At 42.2% G+C, this 19,295-nt stretch overlaps 2 long non-coding RNA genes across 2 annotated transcripts; one reads left to right on the forward strand and one right to left on the reverse strand.

The window, feature by feature from the left end:
* Nucleotides 1-14,117: 14,117 nt before the first annotated feature.
* LOC127299936 (uncharacterized) lies at nt 14,118-15,701 on the forward strand. The gene is made up of 2 exons (XR_007850799.1): nt 14,118-15,282; nt 15,380-15,701. It is a non-coding gene; the product is annotated as an uncharacterized lncRNA (long non-coding RNA).
* Nucleotides 15,702-16,313: 612 nt separating this feature from the next.
* On the reverse strand, nt 16,314-18,183 carry LOC127299935 (uncharacterized). The gene is made up of 3 exons (XR_011745993.1): nt 17,828-18,183; nt 16,911-17,710; nt 16,314-16,826 (listed from the first exon to the last, which is right to left on the reverse strand). It is a non-coding gene; the product is annotated as an uncharacterized lncRNA (long non-coding RNA).
* Nucleotides 18,184-19,295: the final 1,112 nt, after the last annotated feature.

A 19,295-nucleotide genomic window follows, 5' to 3' on the forward strand; every position in this document is an offset into this window, starting at 1 on the left:
TAACAAGCTCTATGTATTTCCTCACTAATAGGTGCAAGGTATATGATGCAAGAGCTTAAACAAGAGCACAACAATTGCCAAGTATCACATTACCCAAGACATTATAGCAATTACTACATGTAGCATTTTCCAATTCCAGCCATATAATAATTAACGAAGCAGTTTCAACCTTCGCCATGAATATTATGAGCTAAGAACACATGTGTTCATACGAACCAGCGGAGCGTGTCTCTCTCCCACACAAGCATTTATTCAAACAAAAACAAAAACAAGAAACATAAAGACGCTCCAAGTAAAGTGCATAAGATGTGACGGAATAAAAATATAGTTTCAGGGGAGGAACCTGATAATGTTGTCGATGAAGAAGGGGATGCCTTGGGCATCCCCAAGTTTAGACGCTTGAGTCTTCTTAGAATATGCAGGGGTGAACCACCGGGGCATCCCCAAGCTTAGAGCTTTCACTCTTCTTGATCATAGTATATCATCCTCCTCTCTTGACCCTTGAAAACTTCCTTCACACCAAACTTCTCATAAACTTCATTAGAGGGGTTAGTACATAATCAAAAACTCACATGTTCAGAGGTGACACAATCATTCTTAACACTTCTGGACATTGCTCAAAGCTACTGGAAGGTAATGGAACAAAGAAATCCACCCAACACAGCGAAAGAAGCAATGCGAAATAAAAGGCAGAATCTGTCAAAACAGAACAGTCCGTAAAGACGAATTTCTAATAAATACTTCCGTTGCTCAGATCAGAAAACTCAAAACTAATGAAAGTTGCGTACATATCTGAGGAACACGCACGTAAATTTGCATATTTTTATGATTTTTCTACAGAGAAAACAGCCCAGATTCGTGACAGATAGAAATCTGTTTCTGCGCAGAAATCCAAATCTAGTATCAACCTTCGATTAGAGGCTTCACTTGGCACAACAAAACACAAAACTAAGATAAGGAGAGGTTGCTACAGTAGTAAACAACTTCCAAGACACAAATATAAAACAAAATACTGTAGCAAAATAACACATGGGTTATCTCCCAAGAAGTTCTTTCTTTATAGCCATTAAGATGGGCTCAACAGTTTTAATGATCCACTCGCAGGAAATAGTATTCGAAGCAAAAGAGAGCTTCAAGAGGCAAATTCAAAACACATTTAAGCCTAACATGCTTCCTATGCAGAGGAATCTTGTACACAAATGAATTCATGAAGAACAAAGTGACAAGCATAAGAGGATAAAACACGAGTAACTTCAAGATTCTCGACATAAAGAGAGGAAACTTAATATTATTAAGATGCATATAACCATATTTCCATCTCTCATAATAACTTTCAGTAGCATCATTGATGAAATCCACAATATACCCATCAATTAAAACATTCTTATCATGATTCATATGCATAGAAGTATCATTAATTTTGGCATAAGGAGAGTTCTTCTCACTAATAGTAACTGGAGCAAGATTATTATCAAGAATTTGAACATGGTAAACAAGTTGCATATTAAGGGAATTGTTTTTGGTAATCCAATCATGACTATGACAAGTTTCATAAGGATAGTTATTACCTATATCATAGCATTCTTTATAATAATCATCAAAGATCGGAGGCACAGTGTCATCATAAGAAATAGAATAGTTATCTTTCACAGTCGGTTTATCTGTGTCCACACCATCATTGTTATTAGAAGGAGATGTATCCAGAACATAATGACCAGTAGCAAAAGGATTTTCAAACACCTCTTCCCCAAGCTTAGAGCTTTCTATATCATTTTGGGAGGAAGCATGAATAGCACTGACACTATGGCAATTATTATCATCATCATTTTCAGAATTAGTTTCCCAGAGATTTGCAATATCAAAAGTAGTGTGCTCATTCAAATCATGATCTCTAATGTATGTAAAGGGCATAGGAAAATCATCATATTTAGATTCATTATCACAATAATCATTAGGAGCAACATACTTACGGTTACTTAACGTTATCTCATTCACGCGGGGATACGCTGTTACCTCTTTCTTTTTATTCTCCTTCTTCTTCTTCTTCTTCTTCTTCTTCTTCGTTCCCTTCTTCTTCTTCTTCTTCTCTTCCTTCTCCTCATTTCCTTCTTTAGGAGGAAGAGGCTTGAAGGGTGGCTTGTCCGCATAACCTGATTTACTTTTAGAAACAATAGAAGCAACTTGGGAGGATTCCTCCTTTTCATTAATTAGTTCAAAACACATGGCGGTCCTATCATATTTTGGCAAGGTGTCATCTTCTAAAATATTTTGTATGTAAGTATTTGTATGGCTATTATCAATGCAATAAGAAAAACACCCATGCAGGACATCATCAATATCAAGATCACTCATATGTAACAAAGAGATTTTTCTCGATAGTTCTTCACACCCCAAAAATAAAGTAAGTTCATCATGCTGATTAGGAGTAATTTCATCATCACAATACAAATTTGCAGCACTCATTGGGTTCAAATTATCATTGGAGGAGCATTGAAAATTAAAATGACCCAGTTCATGGCAAACTTCACAAATAAAAGGATAGAGGGCACAAACTTTTTTACCAAGATCATCTAGAGCCCTAAGCCACTTTCTAGTTTTTTCATTAATATGATGGATGCAATATTCATCTTTGACTTGATTAATTCCACAAGGTCTATGCATTCCACAAAAATTAACATGCTTATAGGAAATAGCATTCTTAGGAGTTTGAGCATGCTTATTGCAATAATTAACAACAATTTCATTCTTCATGCAAGCCTCTTTAAAAGGTTCATGATACTTATCAAAATTCTTCTTAGGCAATTCAAAATGAGAAGCAAAGGATTTATAAAGATTTGCAGCAACTTGAGAGTCAAGACCATAAGTAGCACTCATATTTCGAAATTTATCGGTATCCATAAAAGCTTCAATGCATTCATAATCATAATTTATACCTGACTCTTTACCTTCATTGTTCTCCCATCCTTCAGCGTTCTCCTCAATCCGATCAAGAAGATCCCACCTAGCTTCAGCCTCCTTGCTTGTGAAAGATCCCTCCGAACACGCGTCCAGATAGTCCTTGTGTTGTCCTGAAAGCCTCGCATAAAAATTATTAACAATAACATTACGGGGGAGCTCATGAATGGGACATTTGAGCATTAGTGACTTCAGTCTCCCCCACGCTTGAGAAATACTCAATATAATTCCTATCAATATGCACTTCATGAGGAGGATAAAATTTAGAATAAAAGAGAGATGCAATTTCCTCCCAACCAAGAGAATGTCTATTCTCCAACAATTTATACCAATGCGCCGCTTTACCAGACAGCGAAACAGAGAATAGCTTCTTCCTCACTTCATCCATAGAGATACCTGCACACTTGAATAACCCGCATAATTCGTGCAAAAACAGTAAATGATCTCTAGGATGGACAGTTCCATCCCCTTTATAGTGGTTGTCCATAACACGTTCAATAATTTTCATAGGTATTTTATACGGAATACTTTCAGCAGATGGATTTAAAATATCAGAAGCATCATTAGAGTTATCGCATATGGGAGATAAAGCATTATCAGAGCAAAATATTTCTTCCAAAGCTGAGGAGCAAAAAAGATTATTTTTATATAATCTAGCTTCCCCAAGCTTAGACTTTTCCATAGTATTAGCAGTAATTGCATTCATACTAATAACATCGCTACTAGCATGCAAATAAGGTTCCATAGGTTTTTTAATTTTCGCATCAAACAATTCTAAATCAGGAAAAAGATTAAAAAGCTCACCAATTTTTTTGTTGTTTTCCATTATGCCTAACTAGTGTAAACAAGAAACAAAAAGATGCAATTGCAGAATCTAAAGGAAATAGCTTCGACTACTTACAACGGCGGAAAATAGCCTGGTAGCCGAGGTCTGGAGTGTGAGTACCTTTTACCTTTCCTCCCCGGCAACGGCGCCAGAAAATAGCTTGATGTCTACTTCCCCCTCCTTTTCCTGTAGACAGTGTTGGGCCTCCAAGAGCAGAGGTTTGTAGAACAGCAGCAAGTTTTCCCTTAAGTGGATCACCCAAGGTTTATCGAACTCAGGGAGGAAGAGGTCAAAGATATCCCTCTCATGCAACCCTGCAACCACAAAGCAAGAAGTCTCTTGTGTCCCCAACACACCTAATAGGTGCACTAGTTCGGCGAAGAGATAGTGAAATACAGGTGGTATGAATATATATGAGCAGTAGCAACGGTGCCAGAAAATAGCTTGCTGGCGTGTAGTTGATGGTGGTAGTATTGCAGCAGTAGTAATGCAGTAAAACAGTAAACAAGCAGCGATAGCAGTATTTAGGAACAAGGCCTAGGGATTACACTTTCACTAGTGGACACTCTCAACATTGATCACATAACAGAATAGATAAATGCATACTCTACACTTTTGTTGGATGATGAACACATTGCGTAGGATTACACGAACCCTCAATGCCGGAGTTAACAAGCTCCACAATTCGTTGTTCATATTTAAGTAACCTTAGTGTAAGATAGATCAATACAACTAAACCAAGTACTAACATAGCATGCACACTGTCACCTTCATGCATATGTAGGAGGAATAGATCACATCAATACTATCATAGCAATAGTTAACTTCACAATCTACAAGAGATCATGATCATAGCATAAACCAAGTACTAACACGGATGCACACACTGTCACCATTACATCGTGCAGGAGGAATAAAACTACTTTAATAACATTGCTAGAGTAGCACATAGATAATAGTGATACAAAACTCATATGAATCTCAATCATGTAAAGCAGCTCATGAGATTATTGTATTGAGGTACAGGGGAGAGAGATGAACCACGTAGCTACAGCGGAGCCCTCAGCCTCGGGGGTGGATTACTCCCTCCTCATCATGGAGGCAGCGATGGCGGTGAAGATGGCGGTGAAGACGGCAGTGGAGATGGCTCCGGGGGCAATTCCCCGTCCCGGCAGGGTGCCGGAACAGCGACTTCTGTCCCCCGAATTGGACTTTCGCGATGGCGGCGGCTCTGGATGGGTTTCTCTGTTTCCGTCGAACTCGTCGAGGTTTTTAGGTCAGGGACGATTAAATAGGCCGAGAGTCGGAGTCGGAGGGGCCACGGGGTGCCCAAACCATAGGGGGGCGCGCCCCCCCCCCTGGGCCGCGCCGCCCTGGGGTGTGGGGCCCCCCTGGCACCCCTCTGACTTTTCTTCGGTGCTCCGGAAGCTTCCTGAAATTATAAGATCTCCGGAGTTGATTTCGTCCGATTCCGAAAATATTTCCTTACTAGGATTTCTGAAACCAAAAACAGCAGAAAACAGCAACTGGCCTTTCGGCATCTCGTCAATAGGTTAGTTCCGGAAAACGCATAAAAATGATATAAAGTGTGAACAAAACATGTTGGTATTGTCATAAAACAAGCATGGAACATCGGAAATTATAGATACGTTGGAGACGTATCAGTGTGCATAAAACATGTAGATATCATCAATAATGTGGCATGGAACATAAGAAATTATCGATACGTCGGAGACGTATCAGCATCCCCAAGCTTATTTTCTGCTCGTCCCGAGCAGGTAAACGATAACAAAGATAATTTCTGGAGTGACATGCCATCATAAACTTGATCATACTATTGTAAGCATATGTAATGAATGCAGCGATCAAAACAATGGTAATGACATGAGTAAACAAATGAATCATAAAGCAAAGACTTTTCATGAATAGTACTTTCAAGACAAGCATCAATAAGTCTTGCATAAGAGTTAACTCATAAAGCAATAAATTCATAGTAAAGGCATTGAAGCAACACAAAGGAAGATTAAGTTTCAGCGGTTGCTTTCAACTTGTAACATGTATATCTCATGGATAGTTGTCAATGCAAAGCAATATAACAAGTGCAATATGCAAGTATGTAGGAATCAATGCACAGTTCACACAAGTGTTTGCTTCTTGAGATGGAGAGAAATAGGTGAACTGACTCAACATGAAAGTAAAAGAATGGTCCTTCAAATAGGAAAGCATCGATTGCTATATTTGTGCTAGAGCTTTGGTTTTGAAAACAAGAAACAATTTTGTCAACGGTAGTAATAAAGCATATGTATCATGTAAATTATATCTTACAAGTTGCAAGCCTCATGCATAGTATACTAATAGTGCCCGCACCTTATCCTAATTAGCTTGGATTACCGGGATTATCGCAATGCACATGTTTTAACCAAGTGTCACAAAGGGGTACCTCTATGCCGCCTGTACAAAGGTCTAAGGAGAAAGCTCGCATTGGATTTCTCGCTATTGATTATTCTCAACTTAGACATCCATACCGGGACAACATAGACAACAGATAATGGACTCCTCTTTTATGCATAAGCATGTAGCAACAATTAATTTTCTCATATGAGATTGAGGATATATGTCCAAAACTGAAACTTCCACCATGGATCATGGCTTTAGTTAGCGGCCCAATGTTCTTCTCTAACAATATGCATGCTCTAACCATAACGTGGTAGATCGCTCTTACTTCAGACAAGACGAACATGCATAGCAACTCACATGAAATTCAACAAAAGGTAGTTGATGGCGTCCCCAGGAACATGGTTATCGCACAACGAGCAACTTAATAAGAGATAAAGTGCATAAGTACATATTCAATACCACAATAGTTTTTAGGCTATTTGTCCCATGAGCTATATATTGTAAAGGTGAAGAATGGAAATTTAAAGGTAGCACTCAAGCAATTTACTTTGGAATGGCGGAGAAATACCATGTAGTAGGTAGGTATGGTGGACACAAATGGCATAGTGGTTGGCTCAAGTATTTGGATGCATGAGAAGTATTCCCTCTCGATACAAGTTTTAGGCTAGCAAGGTTATTTGAAACAAACACAAGGATGAACCGGTGCAGCAAAGCTCACATAAAAGACATATTGTAAACATTATAAGACTCATTATCTAGACCTTAGAGAGACCAAATATGCAAACCAAATTTTAGCATGCTCTATGTCTTTCTTCATTAATAGGTGCAAAGTATATGATGCAAGAGCTTAAACATGAGCACAACAATTGCCAAGTATCACATTATCCAAGACATTTTAGCAAATTACTACATGTATTATTTTCCAACTCCAACCATATAACAATTTAACGAAGAAGAAACTTCGCCATGAATACTATGAGTAAAGCCTAAGGACATACTTGTCCATATGTAACAGTGGAGCGTGTCTCTCTCCCACACAAAGAATGCTAGGATCCATTTTATTCAAACAAAACAAAAACAAAAACAAACCGACGCTGCAAGCAAAGCACATAAGATGTGACGGAATAAAAATATAGTTTCAGGGGAGGAACCTGATAATGTTGTCGATGAAGAAGGGGATGCCTTGGGCATCCCCAAGCTTAGACGCTTGAGTCTTCTTGATATATGCAGGGGTGAACCACCGGGGCATCCCCAAGCTTAGACTTTTCACTCTTCTTGATCGTAGTATATCATCTTCCTCTCTTGACCCTTGAAAACTTCCTCCACACCAAACTCGAAACAAACTCATTAGAAGGTTAGTGCATAATCAAAAATTCACATGTTCAGAGGTGACACAATCATTCTTAACACTTCTGGACATTGCTCAAAGCTACTAGAAGTTAATGGAACAAAGAAATCCATCCAGCACAGCAAAAGAGGCAATGCGAAATAAAAGGCAGAATCTGTCAAAACAGAACAGTCCGTAAATACGAATTTTATTGAGGCACCAGACTTGCTCAAATGAAAATGCTCAAATTGAATGAAAGTTGCGTACATATCTGAGGATCACTCACGTAAATTGGCATAATTTTCTGAGTTACCTACAGAGAATTTTGCCCAGATTCGTGACAGCAAAGAAATCTGTTTCTGTGCAGTAATCCAAATCTAGTATGAACTTTACTATCAACGACTTTACTTGGCACAACAAAACACTAAACTAAGATAAGGAGAGGTTGCTACAGTAGTAAACAACTTCCAAGACACAAAATAAAAACAAAGTACTGTAGCAAAATAACACATGGGTTATCTCCCAAGAAGTTCTTCTTTTATAGCCATTAAGATGGGCTCAGCAGTTTAAATGATGCACTCGCAAGAAATAGTATTTGAAGCAAAAGAGAGCATCAAGAGGCAAATTCAAAACACATTTAAGTCTAACATGCTTCCTATGAAATGGAATCTTGTAAATAAACAAGTTCATGAAGCATAATGCAACAAGCATAGAAAGATAAAACAAGTGCAGCTTCAAAAATTTCAGCACATAGAGAGGTATTTTAGTAACACGAAAATTTCTACAACCATATTTTCCTCTCTCATAATAACTTTCAGTAGCAACATGAGCAAACTCAACAATATAACTATCACATAAAGCATTCTTATCATGAGTCTCATGCATAAAATTATTACTCTCCACATAAGCATAATCAATTTTATTATTTGTAGTGGGAGCAAATTCAACAAAGTAGCTATCATCAAATATAGGAGGCATATTGTATTCATAATCAAATTTATCCTCCATAACAGGTGGCACCAAAAGGCTACTATCATTATAATCATCATAAATAGGAGGTAAAATATCATCAAAGAAAATTTTCTCCTCAATGCTTGGGGGACTAAAAAGATCATGCTCATCAAAACCAGCTTCCCCAAGCTTAGAATTTTCCATATCATTAGCAACAGTGGTGTTCAAAGCATTCATATTAATAACATTCCCATTAGCATGCATATAAAGTTCCATGGGTTTTTTAATTCTCTCTTCAAACACATCATGTCCTAATTCAAGATAAAGTTCATAAAGATCTCTCATATTTTTGTTGTTTTCCATTATGCCTAACTAGTGTAAACAAGAAACAAAAAGATGCAATTGCAGGATCTAAAGGAAATAGCTTCGAGCACAAACACAATGGCGCTAGAAAAGTACTGTTACCTGGAACCGAAGTATGAGTGCCTTTTACCTTTCCTCCCCGGCAACGGCGCCAGAAAAGTGCTTGATGTCTACGGGTGCTTCTATTCTTGTAGACAGTGTTGGGCCTCCAAGAGCAGAGGTTTGTAGAACAGCAGCAAGTTTCCCTTAAGTGGATCACCCAAGGTTTATCGAACTCAGGGAGGAAGAGGTCAAAGATATCCCTCTCATGCAACCCTGCAACCACAAAGCAAGAAGTCTCTTGTGTCCCCAACACACCTAATAGGTGCACTAGTTCGGCGAAGAGATAGTGAAATACAGGTGGTATAAATAAGTAGTAGCAACGGCACCAGAAAAGTGCTTTGCCCAGGACAGTAAACAAGCAGTAGTAACGCAGTAAAACAGTAAACAAGCAGCGATAGCAGTATTTAGGAACAAGGCCTAGGGATCATACTTTCACTAGTGGACACTCTCAACATTGATCACATAACAGAATAGATAAATGCATACTCTACACTCTCTTGTTGGATGATGAACACCACTAACTGTGTAGGATTACACGAACCCTCAATGCCGGAGTTAACAAGCTCCACAATATTCGATGTTCATATTTAAATAACCTTAGAGTGCATGAAAGATCAACACGACTAAACCAAGTACTAACATAGCATGCACACTGTCACCTTCACGCTATGTAGGAGGAATAGATCACATCAATACCATCATAGCAATAGTTAACTTCATAATCTACAAGAGATCATAATCATAGCCTACGCCAAGTACTAACACGGATGCACACACTGTCACCATTACGCCGTGCAGGAGGAATAAAACTACTTTAATAACATCACTAGAGTAGCACATAGATAAATTGTGATACAAAACACATTGCAATCATAAAGAGATATAAATAAGCACTTCACTCTGCCATTCATAACAGTGAATAAGTATTCTGTGAAATATAGCCTAAGAGACCCACACGGTGCACACACTGTCACCTTTACACACGTGGGACAAGGAGTCTCCGGAGATCACATAAGTAAAATTCACTTGACTAGCATAACGACATCTAGATTACAAGCATCATCATATGAATCTCAATCATGTAAGGCAGCTCATGAGATTATTGTATTGAAGTACATAGGAGAGAGATGAACCACATAGCTACCGGTACAGCCCCGAGCCTCGATGGAGAACTACTCCCTCCTCATGGGAGACAGCAGCGTTGATGAAGATGGCGGTGGTGTCGATGGAGGAGCCTTCGGGGGGCACTTCCCCGTCCCGGCGGCGTGCCGGAACAGAGACTCCTGTCCCCCAGATCTTGGCTTCGCGATGGCGGCGGCTCTGGAAGGTTTCTCGTACCGTGGCTTTTCCGTGTCGAGGTTTTAGGTCCAGGGGCTTTATATAGGCGAAGAGGCGGCGTCAGAAGGTCGAAGGGGCGCCGACACTATAGGGGGGCGCGGGCCCCCCCTTGGCCGCGCCGGCCTAGGGTTTGGTGGGCCTGTGCCCCCTCTCTGGCGGTTCTCGTGTGTTCTGGATGCTTCCGGGCAAAATAGGAACCTGGGCGTTGATTTCGTCCGATTCTGAGAATATTTCGTTACTAGGATTTCTGAAACCAAAAACAGCAGAAAACAGGAACTGGCACTTCGGCATCTTGTTAATAGGTTAGTTCCAGAAAATGCATAAATATGACATAAAGTGTGCATAAAACATGTAGATATCATCAATAATGTGGCATGGAACATAAGAAATTATCGATACGTCGGAGACGTATCAGTGACCACACCATTTTATTGCATACACAATTAGTGTAAGTCAAATGTGAGCTATTAGAGTTGGAATTAACTTAATATCTATTTTGGTTGATTTTTAATAATTATTTGAATATGAAAAAGTCCTTGCCTTCTTATTTTTATCACTTTATTTCTACAACAAATCTCGAGATGATACCAGTGGCATGTTGTAGATATTTTTACTAGCTTTCCAACAATATAAAGCTTGTTAAATTTGGCCAAGCCAAACAGATTCTATGAATTTCCAAAGTTGGGTTCAGTATTGAATTCGAATTAAATTTATTAAACGAAGTTTGAATTAAAAAGGCCGGCGGGAAAACTAACTGGGCCTAAACGATTTAAAACGGCCCAAGGCCAGCCCACCACGCGTCTGTGCCCGCGTGGGCTGCCTGACAAGGGGCTCCACCCGTCAGCGGCGTTTAAACGCCGAAGCGGTATGGATCAATCTAACGCGTTGGATTAGAACATGATCGAGCGGCGCACATTCATCGTTGTCGACGGCGAGAGGGAGTTCGTCGGCGGCTCAGGTAGGGGGTGGGAGAGCTTACGGCGGCTCCAGCAAGGGTTGGCAGTGTGCGCGACGAGGTTGTGGACGACGACGAGTCTCCTGGTAGCAGTGGCGTCGCCTGGGGTGGTCGGGATAGTCGGCGATTGCTGCAGGGCTTCCGCGGCGGTGATCTTCCGACTGGCCTTGCTCCGGCGACGATTGAGGTAGCTACTGGTGCTGGGCGAAGCGGTGGTGAGTGGTGATCGTGATGGTGTGCTTGGTTCTGTCCAGGGAGGTCTCTATTTATAGGCGCGAGAGGGTGCTGCGGGTCCGAAGCGAGGTCGACATGCTCGTGGCTTCTCCGGCGAGCTATCGAGCTAGGCGAGGGCGTGGTGCTGTTCTACGGTTCCTGGCGAAGCGTTTGGCGGCGACAGCACGGTCGGGCGGTGGCTAGATTGGTCGCATTGCTTCCGCGTCGGTCGCGTCTGCGGCGGATCGGGGTCTCCTTCTCCGGCGACGGCGGGCACGGGTCGTGGTCGAGGGCATGTCTGGCAGCGTCGTGGTGTCACGCAGGTGCTCGACGTGCTCACAGGGGGTCCAGGGCGAGCGCGAGCGAGTGGGACGGCGCGTGGCCAGTGCGCATCTGTGGCGCGCCACGCGCGACGCGAGCAGCATGCTGGCGCGTTCTGGGCGCGCGAATTCCGGCGATGGTCGGCGTTGCTCGTGGCAGTGGCGTTGCTAGGCGTGGCTAGGAAGGTGAGGTGGTGAGCTTGGGCACCAGGGCCAGTGTGGAGGAAGGAGAAGAGAGGGGGTGCGGCATGGGTGGCATGGGCCGGCATGGCCATGCCATGCAAGCTATGCTTGCCCTCCTTAGGTTTACTATGTGCCATTGATGGTTAGAGGGAACCAGGGGACCAATTGGGCTAGGTTTGATGTAGATTAGATGGGTAGATCACTATAGCAAATAGTGTCAAATAGTCACATAGATGCTATTTGTGATTTTTGTCCAAATTTTGATTTGATTCAAATTGTTGAAAGTTTTGAATTGTAAGTATTTCAATGAGTTAGAAATGACCAGAGGTGATGGAGTGTGGTGGTGGAATTGTTTAATTCAAGGTTTTGCAAAATTGGCTAAGTGTGAGATTGTTGCACATATTAAAATGTTGCAACTTTGGTTGAGCATAACTAGTGATCAAGAAAGAATTTGGCATGGTGATCTTTACAAAAAGTGTTCACCTTGATGTTGACTTAGATGTGGTGCAAAGAGTTAGCAAGGTTTGGTTTGAAAATTTTGAATTGCTGTTATCACCAGAATTTGACCAAGTTGGAGGTGGGCCACGATCAAGATAAGCCTGAAGGTTATTTTTGGAGAGAACACGAAGATCGGCCTTTTATACCAAGTTGGGCTTAATTGCCCGTGTATCTGTAAAATATTAGATCGCATCTTAGTTTAGAAGTTAGAATCTTACTCGTGCACGGTTTGGTGCACGCCCACATTAGAAAGTCCGCTGGACTATAAATATGTATCTAGGGTTTATGGAATAAATAACAACACAACGTTCACCCCAAAACAAACTAATCTCGGCGCATCGCCAACTCCTTCGTCTCGAGGGTTTCAATCAGGTAAGCGACATGCTGCCTAGATCGCATCTTGCGATCTAGGCAGCACAAGCTCCACATTGTTCATGCGTTGCCCGTACTGAAGCGTCTTTGATGGCGGGCAACGTAGTTATCATAGATGTGTTAGGGTTAGCATAGTTCTCCGTATAACATGCTTACGTAGTGCAACCCTTGCATGTCTAGCCGCCCTCACATCTATCTCAGGTGTGGGGGCGGCACCCTGCTTGTTCATTATTTAGTAGATCTGATCCGTTACGATTGCTCCTTGCTCTGCAAGGATTAGTTTAACATCTGCAATAGTTAGGCCTTACAAAGGGGGGGAGGATCCAGCGGCACGTAGGGTGGCGTTCGCAAGTCCTAAACAGGATGTTCCGAGGATCAACGCCATGTTGGTTTTTTTGGCCTTGTTTAGGATCGGCTTACGAGCACCGTGCGTGGCCGCGAGGCCCAACCTGGAGTAGGATGATCCGATTATGCGGTGAAAACCCTAAATCGTCGTAGATCTCATTAGCTTTATCTTGATCAAGCAGGATCACCAAGTATTCGTGCACCCCGTACGAATCATGGGTGGATCGGCTCTTTGAGCCGATTCACAGGATAACCTGAGAGCTGATCGAGGCTCTTATTTAATGTTTACGTGTATGCCATGCAGGAACTAAGCGAGGCATCCCCATCACCTTCCTGACCAGGTATAGGTCAGGTGGCACGCCCTTGCACTTCGCATCGCCGCGTGTGACCAGAAGAGCATTGCGGGCCGTCGCTCGGAGGGGTCTCAGCCAGCCGCAGCTCTAGGCTCTTCCCGGCTCTACACTGTGTTGACAGGCCGCTGCCCGCCGGTGGGTTTTGGCAGTCAACAATTGCATGGGCTCAAAGTAGTGATCAGGCTATAATTGGCAGTTTTGACCATTATCATATGTGAGCAAGTTTTGTATTTGAAATCCATTTGATTTGTGATTCTTTGATTCCAAAAGTTGTAATAAGTGTTTAGAAACATTATTCAACTAATGGTGAAGACCAAATAGGTCTAGGGTCAAAATTTATAAAAATGCCATAGGGCATATGTGAGGGTTTTTAGGGTTTTGCATTTATTTGATTTTCTTCCTCTTTTTGCTTTATTTGGTTTGTGATCTTCTTATGATCACTTTAGGGTTTTAGGGTTTATCTTATACACAAAATAACAATCATCATGGCATATCAATCAAATGCACAAGTCCTATGCATGGCACTATATGCAATTTAAAAAGTTTTTGTTGGTTTGAAATTTTGCTCTCTGGAATTCTTCTAACTTTCTTTTATTGAAATTTGGGATGTAACACTATGCTACACCTGAAGGGGATGTGAGACTTGGAGATGTCAAGCGCCAAATCATTCTATGACAAAAGAAGTACATCAAGTTTCCAGGCTCGGCGCCAAGGCCACCGACCCCGAGGAGTCACCCAAGTCCACCCCCTCCAGTGGTGGTGGTACACCTACACCTCCTTCACATCAGTCGACGCCGCCCCCAATCCACCTCCGGCGGGTAAGCCAACGCCGCCGCCCAGTCCACCTCTGGCGGGTAACCCGACGCCACCACGCAGTCCACCTCCGGCGAAGAAGCAGAAAGAGGAGGTTAAGTAGGGCAGCAAGGTAACCCCCTCCTGGATTATTAACCCGAAACCTTATGTACCTAAGACCACAAGGGTACCAACGCCATCACTGAAGCCTCTTCTCCCGAGACCTTGGGAAGTAAGTGTCGAGGAAAACGAAGCGGCCGTGGCTGCTCACTATGAGAAATGGAAGGCGGAAGTCAAGGAGAAAAAAGAGCCTAAGCCCAAGCCGATATATACTGAGAAGTAAAAGAAGTGGGCTAAGGAATTTTTGACGACACCGTCCCAATTCCGGGAGAATCAGCTAGACGACTATGGACGTGAATTTCTTAGGCAAGAATCATTGCTGAAGGAAAAAGTCTTGACGATGGAAAAATACTTGTCGGAGAAGAAACCAACAAGTAAAAAATGCGGGAAACAAGTTACCTAGCCTGGGGCACATAAAAAACAATCGACCCCCCCGCTCATAGTTTTCGGTATGTGCTTCAGAGGCGATATGGATAAGGACATGAAACTACTGGACCCCGTTATCCTAGCAGCTGCTAGAGCACATCAAATGACTGTAACCGCGGCCAAAGAAAGAGCGATCGAGTTCGGTATGACTCTTCGTGCATTGTTAGGCCTTGAGGATGCGTCAATAAGTGAGGTAGCATTTACTTATGTGCCGAAGGGGCCTCTCATCGAGCCTGCGCAGGAAGCGAGTCTACCAACACACATGCGAAATCTGGTACTCTGGTACAAGGATTTCATAAAAATAAGGCCGATAAAGAATATATTTATGCGGAATTTAGAGAGGAGCATCACTTGAAATATTACTTTATACAAGTTCATATGAGTGAATTGTTCCATTTGTTCAATCTGCGCGAGCTCGAAAAATCTCTCCTAAGTTGCTACGTTCTGTAAGTGATTTATTTCTATAATTAAATCTCTACCTCATCTCGTTCATTGTCTGCACTATATTATCCTAACTATATTCTTGTGTACGCTATTATGCAGAATGAAGCTTGGGGAATGCAAAAAAAGAACATCCATGATGTTGGGTTCATTGACCCACATATTATTAATGGACATGTGTTACAAAATCACCCCCAAGAGGTGGAGAGTGACCTGTACATGTTTCTTAAAAACCAGGAACTCAAAAGTGACATTCTATTTCCTTACCATTTTGGGTGAGTGTTTCTGTCTTGTACACATTCTTTTTTCTTTACTCCATGTTATGTGTAATCGATGAGTTATGCATGACTGTGCATGTAGCGTGTCCGCATGTTCCATTGGATTCTGCTAATAATTCAAGTTGACAACTCCAGAGTTGAAATCATGGACTCTCTGAATATGGACCCAAATCATTGGTGCGACATAAGAGCAATGTTGCAAAAGTAATTATGTTTAATCATTTGCAAACTATATCGGCATCTTTCGTTCATTTGCTGATATCAAGTAATTAATAACTCTCTTGTTCATTTTCTTTGCCCTGCCGGGTTTGGAAACGGTTCATAAAGAATGTAACCGGTGAATTCAAAGAGGTCCTAACATTTAGGAGGTTAGCTAGTGTTCCAAAGCAGCCAAAGGGGACCAACCTATGTGGATACTACGTTTGTGAGTTCATCCGAACATACACATCTGAGCGGAGGGCTAAAGATATCAACTTGCGGGTGTATGACTTGCGGAAGAAGCTTAGGCCCAGTTCTTTTCAGCTGCGGCTTGTGCATAAGCCCCTCTGGCTGCAGCTGTCCAGAGAAACAGTTGTGAGATTAAGCCCCTGAGAAACTGCAGTCCAGTTCTTTTGGGCTTCTTCTGTCTTAGCTTATTGTCTGAGTTATACGATGAAAAGTCTGCAATGCCCTGGGAATGAATTTGTGATTTGACAAACTGTTTTGTACCATTTTTTGCGTAAGTGATCACAAAATAATTTTCCAAACATCGGAAAGTGTTAAATAATACAATAAAAATAGGAGGTCATTTTTTTCTTCATAAAGTGCAAATTATTACAACTCAAATAGGTGGTCGTTGGATCTAAGGAAACACACTCTTCGCAATGTCGTCATGGATCCCTTTCATGTAGGTACCATCATCTTCAGGTGGAGCACTAGGATATGAAGCACTCTCCTCATGAACATACCCCCAGTATCAAACATGTCGAAATGTTGATCACTGAGGTTGCTATCGCGAATGTAATTATGTAGACACATGCAAGCAGTTATTATCATCTTTTGGCGCACGGGTTTCCTACGAGGTATGCCTTGAAGAATACCCCATTTCATCTTGAGACAACAAAATCCTCGTTCGATGGAGTTTCGCGCTGCTGAATGCTTATGGTTGAATGACTCCTCTCTTCCCCTTGGAGGGTTATTCTGGAAGTCAGGCACATGGTACCGAGTAGTTTTGTATGGTGCTAGGTAGCCTATTCTATTTGGATATCCCGAGTCCACAAGATAATACTTTCCTACAATGATATGAAATAGGAATTAACAAATATATTAATCATGAGGCAAGAATTAAAATAGAAAATGTGCACACAAAATATTACCTGCTGGAGGGTGAGGATAGTGGGGATATGACACTTGAGCATCAGACCATACACGTGTGTCATGAACTGATCCGGGCCATCCGGGAACAACAAAAGTGAACCTCAAATCAAAATCACAAATTGCCATCACATTTTGACTTGTATAACCTTTCCTGTTCATGTGTTGTATCTCAAGTTCTTTGGGCACAATCACTTTAATATGAGTTCCGTCTATAGCACCAATGGCATCCTTGAAATGAGGCCAAAATCTTGCAGTTTGCATTTTCGGATGCACTTCAGTGAAATTTCTATCCTTTGGCCTAATATAATCACCAGCCATGCGGTCTACACAGTCAAGAACCTCATAAAACTTTTTGCTAATGGTAGACCGACTATGTTCAAATCGATCAGCAACATTATCAGTTGTTTGACATGTCCCAATAGTCCATAAAAAAAGTGCCAGTGCTTCTTTTGAGGACATGTTGCAAGTTGAGGTAAGACCGTACCTCCCAACCAAAAGATCAAGCAATGGGTAGAACACAGACCTCCTCCATTCTGAACATGTAATCTTTTTTCAGTGTCTCCCACCTATTCTTGAATTGCTTGCGCACATAATTTCTTTTAGTGCGTTCATTGAACTTCGTTACCAAATTTTTATACCCAGTTGGATTCAAATAACCTTGATGGCGGTTGCGCGCTAACACTTCCTCAATACACACATCAAGAAAAACTTCAGCCGCAAATGCATCCCAAACAGCCTTCCCAGATTTCCCAGATTTCACAGATTTCCCAGATTTAGCTGCTATCTCTGTATCCATCTACTGTTTATACGAATAACACAATTTTACATGTAAGGTACTAGGCAAATGGAGAGATATATAGCGAACTATTTTCATGAAACAGAGGTGCAGACACAGGGAAAAGAGAGAGCCAGATACCTTCGGTGGTCAGATGGCCAGAAGAGGGAGTCGCGCTGGAGCAGGGACGCGAGATGGTCAGGCGAGGCCCTGCCGTTCGACGGCAAGAGCAGATGAAGGAGCCCCGCGTCCGAGCTCGAGCTCCCTCCGCTCGATGGGGACGACGATGCGCGGGGGTGGCTCCGGGCTAGACCTCCTCCATGGATGGATGAGGGCGGGCGACGGGGCCGGGAGGCGGGCGGGCGTCGGGGGGCAGGAGGCGGGCGAGCGGCGGCCGGACCGGTCGGTGGCGGGCCTGGCGGCGGGCCTGGAGGAACCCTAGCGCCTTGGAGGAACAGACTGTGGAGAGAGGAAAAGAAAAATGGGACTTTTGCTGTGTGTGGGCAGATGGTCCGTGCGGCCTGCGGGTCGGTGAAATTGTGGTCAACAATAATCCAACGCGGTGGCATTTGCTTGTAAAATACTGTAAACAACAGGGGCAACGGTACATACCGCTTCGCTGCAACTCGGGAAGCTGCGGGAAGCTGGGGTACCCTGGCTTTTCCCCACTACACGTGAATGACGGAAGCCGGCTGTTGCCCACAATGGCTTAAAATCCAGTTCTTTTTGGCTTAAGCTTCTTTCCACCATTAAGCTGCCTAAAAGCTCCAAAAGAACTGGGCCTTAATCCAGAAGCTCGCTTCCGACCAATTCAAGAGGAATTTGCAGGATTTCTGATAAGGGAGGTCCTCCATCCTAATGGACAACACTATTTCGAGGACGAAGAACTTCTAATACCTTTAATTTAATTAATAGTTGTATATGGAAACTTGTTTGAAATTATATATATTGTCACAAGACATTGAATATTATATATTCCTATCTTGAATTCTTCTTGTTTGAAATTTCAAACTTGTTTGAAATTGTATATTCATATGCATCAACGTGTAATGTGTATATACTAGCGTAGAATATGTGAAATGAAACTTTTTTGAAATTAAAATAAAACACAATAAAATATAAAAGAAATGGAAACACAACAAAATAAAACCATATTTAGGATTTAAACTCTAAACCTGCAGAGCCCTTTAGTCCCGTTTGGTCAGATCAACCGGGACTACGTAGCCCACGTGAATGGACCTTTACTCCCAGTTCGTAAGCAACCGGGACCTTTACTTCGCCCCGATGCACGTCTGTAGCCCACGTGAATGGACCTTTACTCCCAGTTCGTAAGCAACCGGGACTAAGTAGGGGGGCTTTAGTCCCGCTTATTTAATCCCGGTTGCACATCCGGGATTAAAGCCCCTTATGAATCGGGACTAAAGGCCCTTTTTCTACTAGTGAAAGGTTATAGGTTCACCTCCTCCAAACATGAGCACACTGCCATAGCTAAGATGTGGTGGCCCTATCTGTAGAGAATAAAGGATGAAAGAAGCAAGTGTGCACTGAAAATTACCTGCAAATGTGAGAAACTTTCTATTATTAAGAATGATATTATTTCTAAACAACT

This window comes from Lolium perenne, chromosome 5 (genome assembly GCF_019359855.2).
Source record: "Lolium perenne isolate Kyuss_39 chromosome 5, Kyuss_2.0, whole genome shotgun sequence".
In the NCBI taxonomy this organism is placed as follows: Eukaryota; Viridiplantae; Streptophyta; class Magnoliopsida; order Poales; family Poaceae; genus Lolium; species Lolium perenne.